Genomic DNA, 10,883 nt, shown 5'->3' with positions numbered 1-10,883 from the left:
GAAGCAACAGTTAGAACTGGACATGGAACAGACTGGTTCCAAATCGGGAAAGGAGTACGTCAAGGCTGTTTATTGTCACCCTGCTTATTTAACTTCTATGCAGAGTACACCATGAGAAATGCTGGGGTGGATGAAGCACAAGTTGGAATCAAGATTGCTGGGAGAAATATCAATAACCTCAGACATGTAGGTAACACCACCCTTATGGCAGAAATCGAAGAAGAACTAAAGAGCCTCTTCATGAAAGTAAAAGAGGAGAGTGAAGAAGTTGGCTTAAAGCTCAACATTCAGAAAACTAAGATCATGGCATCCGGTCCCATCACTTCATGGCAAATAGATGGGGAAACAGTGACAGACTTTATTTCTTTGGGCTCCAAAATCACTGCAGATGGTGACTGCAGCCATGAAATTAAAAGATGCTTACTTCTTGGAAGGAAAGTTATGACCAATCTAGACAGCATATTAAAAAGCAGAGGCATTACTTTGTCAACAAAGGTCCATCTAGTGAAGGCTATGGTTTTTCCAGTGGTCATGTATGGATGTGAGAGTTGGACTATAAAAAAAGTTGAGCATGAAGAATTGATGCTTTTGAACTGTGGTGTTGGAGAAGACTCTTGAGAGTCCTTGGACTGCAAGGAGATCCAACCAGTCAATCCTAATGGAAATCAGTCCTGAATATTCATTGGAAGGACTGATGCTAAAGCTGAAACATCAATACTTTGGCCACCTGACTCATTTGAAAAGACCCTGATGCTGGGAAAGATTGAAGATGGGATTAGAAGGGGACGACAGAGGATGAGACAGTTGGATGGCATCATCAAGTCGATGGACATGAGTTTGAGTAAACTCCAGGGGTTGGTAGATGGACAGGGAGGCCTGGTATACTGCAGTCCATGGGGTTGCAAAGAGTCGGACACCACTAAGCAACTAAACTGAACAGAGTAGAGGGAACTACAGGTGTAGACTATGAATAGAAATGGGAACAGTGTTTGATCATGTTTTTTTTTTAACACTCTCAATTACTTCTTCCTTTTTATTTTCTTCTTTCAGAAATAATCAAAGAAAATTTCACTCAATTTTATGCTCCTTTCCTGTAAAAACACCATTATTGGTGCCACAGAATTCAAGAAAGTCTTCTTAAAGGTTTTCAAAATTAATTATGAAATTTTTCAGGATTCAAAAAGAGTTTAGATAAACGAAGCCCAAAACTGAGCCATTAATATACACCTGACGCTCCCTGTGTACCCCTTTCTCATCCATTCCTTTGATAAGCAATGTCCTAAATTCACTATTTATCACTTCCATATGTACCTTTTTTATACTTTTAGTTTACTTTTTAAAGTTTTTATTTTGTATTGGAGTACAGCTAACTAACAATGTTGTGATAGTTCCAGATTAACAGCAAAGGGACTCTGTCATACATATACATGTATCCATTCTCCTCCAAACTCTCCTCCCATCCAGACTGACACACCATACTTTTACTTTAAAGGTACACATATTCATATAAAAATATATATATATGTAGCCATAAAAATATACAATAAAGAATATGCTGCTTGTGTTTCACCTACGACAAAGGGAATCAGCAAACTATTTTTTGTATTTGGAGTTGACAAACTTTTTCTATAAGGGGTCAGAGGCTTTGAGGACCCTGTGGCCTCTGTTGTAACTAGTCAGCTCTGCTGTAGTGATGGAAAGCAGCCATAGATAGCATGCATACAAATGGGCGTGGCTGAGGTCCGATAAAACTATTTACAGAAATAGGTGGCAGGCCAGATTTGGCCCATGTGCTGACTTCTGGTTTATATATATGGTATCATACTGAGCTCTCTTTCTATTATGACTTGCTTTTTTTGTTTTTATTTGATATATAGTTGATTTATTGGGTTGGCCGAAAAGTTCATTTGGGTTTTTCATAAGATGTTATGGAAAAATCCAAACGAACTTTTTGGCCAACCCAATACAACGGTGTGCCAATCTCTGTTATACAGCAAAAGTGACTCAATTTTACACATATATATTATATATTCTTTTGTAAAACATTCTTTTTCATTATGGTTTATCCCAGGAGACTGGATACAGTTTCCTACAATTTACTTTTATCATCCAAAATTCTGTTTTTGAGATTTATATAAGCTGTCCCATAAAGCTGCAGTTCCCTCAGTCCAAGGAGTGCTACTCTCAACATTCCTGTACGTAGTTCCTTTGGCATAAGTGAAAGTATTTCTCTGGGGTACTTAATATCTGCTGGGTTATATGGTCTGGGCATTTCTAACTTTACCATACAGTGCTCAGTTACTCTCTAAATATGCTGTATCAAATTATTCTCTCACACACTTGTAATTGTCAATCTTTGAGATTTCTGCACCAACTCAATGGAAGTGAAATGATATCTCATCATCACATTGGTACACATCTTAGCATTAGCAAGCTAAGGCTTCTTAGGATTCATCTTTTCTGAGCTCCCTGCCCCTATTCTACTGAGTTATTTGTCTTTTTCTTTCTGATGTGTATTTATATTAGACACTAACCACTGTTGCCTGTGTGTATTTCGGTAACAACTTGTCTTTTCACATGCTTTTGCTGTCTTCATGTGCATAAGTTTTAAAGTTTCACATAGTCAAATTTGTCCATCTTTTTCTTTGTGGTTTCTACTTGTTTAAAAACTTTTCCCCTACTCCAGCATCATAAAGATATTCTCATGTATTTCCTCAAAATGTTTTACTTTTATGTATTTAGATTCTACCTCACATGATAAAATAAATCAAATTCCATCTAGAATTTTTTTTAATACAGGTAATCAATTGTTCTTGCAGCACTTGATAACCTGTGCACTTTCCCCACTGACCCATATTGCCAGCTCCATCACAGCACCGGACAGAACCGTGCGTGCTGTGCTCAGACGCTCAGTCGTATCCAACTCTTTGTGACCCTACGGGCTGTAGCTGGCCAGGTTCCTCTGTCCATGAGATTCTCCTGGTGAGAATACTGGAGTGGGGGAGCCACTTCCTCTGTCAGGGGAGCTTCCTGACCCAGGGATAGAACCCACATCTCATGTCTCCTGCATTAGCAGGCAGGTTCCATATACCACTCGCGCCCCCTGGGAAGCCCATGTGTATCTTTGCTGGGCTCTGCGTTCTGTTCCCTTGACCAGTTTCTCCACTGACAAAACAAGTCTTAATTGCTTGCAAGAGTCCATTTCCCAGTTTTGATCTTCAAAGTTGGCTATTCTTGTTCTTCCTTATAAATTTTAGAAAATTTTATTTTGGTCTAATTTTTAAATAATTTTTGTGAATTTTCCTGAAATTCCATCAAACTTTATAAACAGGTATCAAAGGCTTTAAAAAAGACTAAGATTCAAATGATAATTTCTGAGAAACAGATTAAGGGTTCTCTGTTCTGCTGCCTTATTTTTTCTGCTATAAATTATTTCCTTGCAGTATGTAAAACCTTTAAGACAAAGTAGCTTATTTTTCAGTCACCATAAGTCATTGGGTCCTATTATCCAGACCTGCTGGGGCAGTAAAAAAAGTTCCTAATTTTCCATTGCTGGCACTGATTACCACAGGGCTTAACTTTATTATCTTTAGCTCCTACTTCCCTCTCAATTAGTTTCCCAACTGCCATTCCATAGTACATTTTTCTAGATGCTATTAGTACCTGTGTCTGGGAAAGGAAGTTATAAATTCAGACAAATTTAAAAAATCCTCTATAGTAAGTTTCTCACTTGGAGTTTTATAATGCATTTCAGTATATCAAAGACCCTCAGTAAAGAAATATGTCTAATTTTGTTTTAACTCACCATTTCCAAATTTTTTCATGCAGTAATTATTTACTTCTTGCATACTGATTAATATCCTACAAAGAAAGTTCCATGGGACATCAATTTGGGAAATGGTAAATTTAAACTAACAAGGAAAAGACAAGAATTCAGATATTTCTGACTTCTACAAAACAAACCAATCAAAAAGCACCCAGCAAGCCTCTCAGAAATGCTTAAGGGATGCTTTTTTTAGCTTGGGGTCTTAGTGTTGACCTATACCTAATAAAACTTTTCCTTTAACTTGACAAAAGTTTTACTTTCCTTTTTATTTCAGCACTGAAATGAAAGAACAGGCAGCCGTCCCAGATTTATTCACCTCTCACTGTGAAAGCTATAGGAGTATTTGGCCTTATAAAAACACAAACCAAAGAAATGCCATCTCTCTTATGCATGCTGGGCATTGAGCCCATGTTCTTGCTGCCAAGTGGCCTGAGGAGAACCAAAAAGCACACCAAAATTAAGTGCCTTTTGTTTATATTTTCTCCCCTCTGCCCTGTTGATGCAGCAGGTATTAATCTGGCTGATGCACTGCTGGGCTGGCAGGGTGGCCCTGCTCAGCTAAGGACAGCAGGGGAAGAGCAGGTCACTGCCAGACTCGGCAGACACCTCAGACAGAGGACACTGCCTTTCCTGGAAAACACTTCTTTCTTACAGGGCGTACTCCTCTCTGCTGTAGTAACAAGCACTCAACAGCAGTCCTGGGCAAGCTTTTGAGAGTCAGGTTCTTTCCAGTTAGCAAGGAAAAAATATTGGCATTCCCTGTCTCTCTTCGAACTACATCTGACATTTATTCAAAATTTTGTTTATTAAGTGCTTACTGTGAACCAGGCATGTTACCAAGACCAGTATCACAGTCCTGGAGGGCCTGAAAGTATAAATTAGAGGTTGAAGGCTGAGTACCATGAGCACCGCCTGAAGCAGAAGTACAAAGACTTGGATCCTGACGTGAGCGATCGGGAATGTAAATCCCAAACAATGAGCACTCTGTGCTCCACAAAGCTGGAGACCTTTCCTTGTTTTCTGCTGTATCCTGAGCCTGGATTAGGGTCTCTCAACAAATATTATCGGCTATTGAATGAGCAAGGGCTGGAGCCGTCTAGAATCATGATTTAGCTATGCGTGAAACTTCTCCATTTTATCCCCTTCACTAGCTTGTCCAGCTTTTCCTTGACAGTGTCCCCCACAGATTCCATTCCATCCTTGACCTGCTACGTCTGGAAATCCTTCCTCACATTGTGCAGAAATCCGCTCTCTCAACTTTGCGCCCACAGATGTATATTTTACCCCCAGGACAACACGGAACATACAGACCCATTCCCTCACTGTGTGTGTGCTTAGTCGCTCAGTCAGGTCCGACTCTCTGTGACCCGTGGACTGCGGCCCGCCAGGCTCCTCTGGCCGTGGGGATTCTCCAGGCAAGAATCCTGGAGTGGGCTGCCATCCCCTTCTCCAGATTCCCTCCTCTACTACTTCTTGTGAAAATTTCAAGTCTACAGAAAAGCTAAAGGAATAGTACAGTGAACACCCATATATATGTTTCATCCATTCACCAATTATTAATGTTTTCCTGTATTTACTGTTATACCTTGCTGTTTTTTAATGTTCATGAATTATTTGAGAGTATGCTGCAAACATAAGCCTGTGTCACCCCTAATACATCTGCTTACATCTCCTAAGAATAAGGATATTCTCCCACATAACAGCTTTCCTATATACACCTAATCAAAGAAATATTAACCAAAAAATCTAAAATAAAGTTCATACTTAAATTTTCTTAATTATCCCCAAAGCATTTTTTTTAAATCTGGATTTTTAAATTCCAGATTAAAAAAAAAACAAACCATAGTCTTTTAAAATCTGAAATATCTTTCTAGCCTTTTTGTATTTTTCATATTACCTTTTTTTGGCCAGGGTTCCTATTCCATAAATGGTATCTATGTGCACTGCTAAGCATCAGCTGGAGTCACAGAATGTCAGGTTGTCTCACCTGAGAGTGAGACAGATGGTGATAGGCATACAAGTTGACCACTTGATTAAGAATGTGATCACCAGATCTCTTCACTGACAAAGGTACATTTTTCCCTTTATAATTAAAAACTTAAGTATTTCTTCTTCTATTTGGATTTTTAAAAATCCAATGTGTTAGAATCTATTGTCATTTAAAATTTTTGCTACTCAAATTGTCCCAGATTTGGTTAATTGGAGCCTCTTGAAGCTGCCCCCTAGGCCTTTTTGACATGACCCCACTGGTTGAGCACTTCCTACCTTCCTATCAGTAGGGTCCAGGCTTACCCGGACTTTCCCTTTTCCAGGATCTCGGATTAGCTATTCCTCCGAGGATCCCTGGTTCTTCCTAGCAATTGGGAGCTAATGCTGGGAAGAGCAATTATGAGAACAATTTTGCTAGTCTCTTCTACAGCCCTTCAGGTGTTTGAATCCAGTTATTTCTGTCTTATACCCCTTCCCAAACTTCCAAACCATGGCTAACTTCTCCCAATTCCTTAAACAAGTCTTCCTGTGACTTAGCTTTGACTTCTACCCAGCTCTTCTCTGTCACTTTCCCTCTCCCAACTCAGCTGTGGTCCTCTATCCCAGTGCTTCCCAACCTGGCTCTCCATCAGAATCACCCGCTACTTCTTTAATATACAGATTCCCATGATCTACTCACTCCACACCTACTGAATGAGAATCTCTGGAGTAGATAATAGGATTCTGCTTTTAAGTACCTCAAGTAATATCGACAGAGCCAGTGCAACGCACACTTCGATTTCTCAGCGCCTAGTGGGCCCAGAATTGAATAGCGTATCAAAAGCATGGTCTAGAGCTATCACTTTCTTATACTGGACATTACAGGTCTTTCAGCATAATTAAATCAATGCTGACATTTTTGGGGGCGGTGGAGGCAACAACACGAAATTTTTGACTCTTAATAAACGGATTGATTTATTTTGTTCTTGTTGGCTGTGCTGTGGAGCATGAGGGATTTCAGTTCACTGACCAGGGACTGAACCTGGGCCATGGCAGTGAGAGCCCAGAATCCTAACCCCTCAGCCACCAGGGAACTCCCCTCATGATGAATTTATGAAGAATTAAACTCTCAAGGTTTTTTCAAAAATATTGTTAAGTCACCTCTCCCCTACTGCTTCATGCTCCATTGATTTTTCAGCCGTAGGGATAAGGATTTACATTTGTTCCAATTAAAACTCTTATTCTTAATTCAGTCAAATCTTCAGTATGTCAGGGGTCTTATGGATCCTGGTCTTATCATCCTAAGTATTTTTTACCCTTTCAACTTTATGTCACTCACAGTCAGGCATGCTGACAAAGTCCTCTTACATTCTTTTTTCTATTACTTTTTAAGTATTAAAAATATCAATCTTACACACTTTTCTATGATTATGGCTATCTAACTGTATGTGTTTGTCAAAACTCATAGAAGCATACACCGAAAAGAGTGAATTTTAATGTATGTGAATTATACTCCTCCCCCAAAAAACTACCTTACATCCCAAATACTTAGCTGTATTTTCCTCACAGATTAGATCTCAGTAACTTACTCTGATTGACAATCTCTGCAAAACGTACTGGACGTTCCCTGGTGCCTCAGATGGTAAAGACTCTGCCTGCATTGCAGGAGATCTGGGTTCGACCCCTGGGTTGGGAAGATCCCCTGGAGAAGGAAATGGCAACCCACTCCAGTATTCTTGCCTGGAGAATTCCATGGACAGAGGAGCCTGGTGGGCTATAATTCAAGGGGTCGAAGAGAGTCAGACACGACTGAGCAACTAATAACACTATCACACTATCACAATATAAAATACAAAGGAAAAGTGAGGAAATGTGGAATAAGGTGAAAATGATATTAAAAAGCTACAATCCTTCACAGAACTAGGTTAAAAAACAAAAAAAAAAGATCTGTCATTCTTGCCTAGAGAGTGGAAGTTAGACAATTTCCACATATAAGTCTGACAAGTATTAGTTGCTCAGTTATGTCCAATTCCTTGTGATCCCCAGGACTGTAGCCCCCCAGGCTCCTCTGTCCATGGGATTCTCCAGGAAAAACTACTGGAGTGGGTTGCCTTGCCCTTCTCCAGGGGATCTTCCCGACCCAGTGGTTGAACCTGGGTGTCCCACACTGCAGGCAGACTTTTTACCATCTGAGCCCCCTCCATCCCTTAAGTTTGACAAGGGTTTCAAACACATTCTTCAGTGTTGGTGAAGCTCTCACAGGACACGCTTCTCAGCGTGAATAAGGGGCTGAAGGGGCAGAACCTTCCTGGCCATTCAAAACTGTCTAGTCAGAACTTAAAGAATTCAACTGCAATATATATATATATATATTTATACCGATAAGCTCTAGAAAGAATTAATTACATCAAATTTTTAGCAGTAGCCATCCATTTCCAGTTGATGAAAGACATTGTTTTTTTTTTAATGATTTCTACTTTAAAAAATAATTTTTAAATTTCTATAAGCCCATGGTAGCTTTATACATAATTAGAAAAAAGCAGTACACATTTATAAAAATACCAATTAAAGAAAGTGGAGGGAAATAAACCACAGAAGAAAAGAAACAGGGATAAAATAATTTTCTGTAAAAATATACCTGTCACTGATACAAATTCTCAAAATAAAACATGTCTTCCAGGTAGTCAATAATTTTATAAAGAATGTTCTGAGAATGAACAGTATTTCCCTTGTGAAGCCTGAGGGCCACGGAAGATTCCAAGTATACAGTGTTTCAAAAAGGGACACTTGCACTTCTTCCAAATAATATTTCCTAAAAGAGAAGCTTTATACAGAGTTATTAAATAACTATAAATTCATACCTTGAAGAACGATGCTCTGGTTTATTTCGTTCGTTTCGATCTGTAAAGAAAGAAGAAAGTCACATTTTAAAATGCTCTTTAGGAGTCTTAGAAAAGAAGTTCTTAAATACCAGCTGCCATACCATCAGATTTCACAAAGGGCTGTTCAAAGGTTGCTGTGTCTTCCCCTACATAAGGCTCTCCTTCAGAGTTGAGAGGATTTGTCTGACAGAGGAGTTATGAAAGATACAAAGAAGGACAGGCATATAAAGTTTTTACAGTTTGTTAAAAATCATCTACTTAGAAAATATATCATTACACGTATTATTTCATTTTCAAAGATCTTTGCTGTTTTAAACACTTTGCTAAAACCAAAACAAGTTTAGCTAAGGAAAGAAAGTAAGGAAACTGAAAAGCCACAAATTACTCAGCTCAAAAAAATCATTCCATGAATCATGGTTGGCAAAAGCATCTAACAGGATGGGGAGGGGAAAGAAATGAGCAGTCAGCTACATCTGCAAATACACTGAGACCAGCACAGCCTCCTCCTTAACTCTCTATCACCCAGAACTCTTCAGAAGTTGGGTTTCCATGTTTCACAGGAAATTAGGTCTCACGGGCTACAGGGCAGTGGTTCTCAACCAGGAGCGATTTTGCTCCTCCTCCCCAGGGGGACACCTGGCAATGCCAGGAAACGGTCTGTGGTTGTCACAGCTCAGGAGGAGGGAGCTACTGGCATCTGGCGGGTAGAGACCAGGGACGCTACTAACCACTACAACAAAGAATAACCTCACCGAAAACGTCAACAGCGTTAAAATGGAGAAATCCTGCTACAGAATAAGAGGCCAGAGCCTAGCTGCTAGTCATTTTTAGAAGTGCCTCTACGTACTACTCTAAAATGTTCTTCATCAACCTGAAAACTATTATATATAAGAGAAAGAACCACAAAACCCACAGGTTGTGCTTTTTTTTTTGAGTAATGATTTTTACTTCAGTACATGCTTAAAAATAAATAAATGAAGTAGAAAGATAGCAGTGTTATGAAAAAACTAACAACAGAAAGCAGTGGTTAAAAAAAAAAAAAGCAAGCAAGCAATGGGTAAAACCACAATAAAATCCTATAGAAGGACTTTTAAAAATCCTATGCAAGATTATCAAAAGGTAGTTTTCTAAACTATCTTCTGAATTAACACTAACATGATACAATTTAATGGCTAAACAAAGATTAGACTGGAATCCTTTCTTACCCCCTTAATTTTACTGCTGATGCAGCAGCATAAAGATAACGAAAACATTCTCTAAAAGTTCTGAAGAAATTTTATGAAAAAATTACAAAAGGAAATGAATCAGATTTACATAGTTAAGTATAAATTCTTTCTGAATACTTAATAAAAAAGAAATGTCTTTTTAAACCAAGGAGTTAGCACACAGGAAGATACTGTTCTCTGAAACACTGACAAGGAGAAAGATCCACAATAAAACATATTTGTTTAGCTACAAGGCTCTCCCAGACACATGAGGTTAATATGCTTCTGGTTCCAATTTCTCTACACAGTGACTTAGTGTTACTGCCACTTTTAAAACTTTTAATTTAACTTGGTTTACCCCTCCGCTAAATAAAAATCTAGTTTTTCATTTGTTGAGTACTATAAAATTTAAAGTCAGGAATACAGCGCACATGTTCCGATTTTTTGACTGTTCCTCTTCAGCTTTTAGCCTGTTAGTTTTGCTAACAAAAGTAAAGTATACTGTCTCAAAGTAAAGCCAGAAACTAGATGCACATTCAGCTATCCTCGTAACAAAGTAACAACTCTTACCTGTAACTAAGATGAGCTAAGTCTGCCCGAAATACAGTTTGCTGTGGCTGGTGTCTTAGTTTCATACAGCTTATTTAGGCGCGTAATAGCGAATTCCCCTACAAATCCTCCTAGACATACAACACACAGGAGGAGGGGAGAAACAGAGTCACGATGCAGAAACGATGCATGTAAACAAGACTCAGCCTCCAAGGTTCCCTCCAGGCCTGTTCTGATTGGCAGATGTGTGTGATCAGTCCGCACAGCTGGAATGCAGCCATTCAGGAAGCAAATGGCTCATAGTTCTCCTTCATTCTTGGTTAAAACAGGAAATTCTACCAACATTCTAATACTTTCTGCTCTAAGAAAATACAAATACCTTCACACTGTACTTCCCTATGGAGAAGTAATTAAAATTGGAGAAAATAACTTGATAATCTGTTGGAGGACATT

The 10,883-nt window shown here is 38.9% G+C and overlaps 1 protein-coding gene across 6 annotated transcripts in view; it reads right to left on the bottom strand.

The window, feature by feature from the left end:
- SH3D19 (SH3 domain containing 19) overlaps nt 1–10,677 on the bottom strand; it is a 110,092-nt gene extending 99,415 nt beyond the window's left edge. For 3 of the 6 annotated variants that reach the window (XR_825339.1, XM_010840753.1, XM_010840755.1), the window contains exons 1-2: nt 10,452–10,676; nt 8,656–8,695 (exon numbers count right to left, since the gene is read on the bottom strand). The gene's annotated coding sequence lies outside the window, so the exon portion shown is untranslated. Of the gene's footprint in view, nt 1–8,655; nt 8,696–8,777; nt 9,513–10,451 lie in introns of those variants that run through there. The other 3 variants (XM_010840756.1, XM_010840754.1, XM_010840757.1) reach the window with 3 other exon arrangements.
- Nucleotides 10,678–10,883: the final 206 nt, after the last annotated feature.

Source organism: Bison bison, unplaced genomic scaffold (assembly GCF_000754665.1).
Source record: "Bison bison bison isolate TAMUID 2011002044 unplaced genomic scaffold, Bison_UMD1.0 scf7180017864146, whole genome shotgun sequence".
Taxonomy (NCBI): domain Eukaryota; kingdom Metazoa; phylum Chordata; class Mammalia; order Artiodactyla; family Bovidae; genus Bison; species Bison bison.
This window is presented reverse-complemented; position numbering and strand designations above follow the sequence as displayed.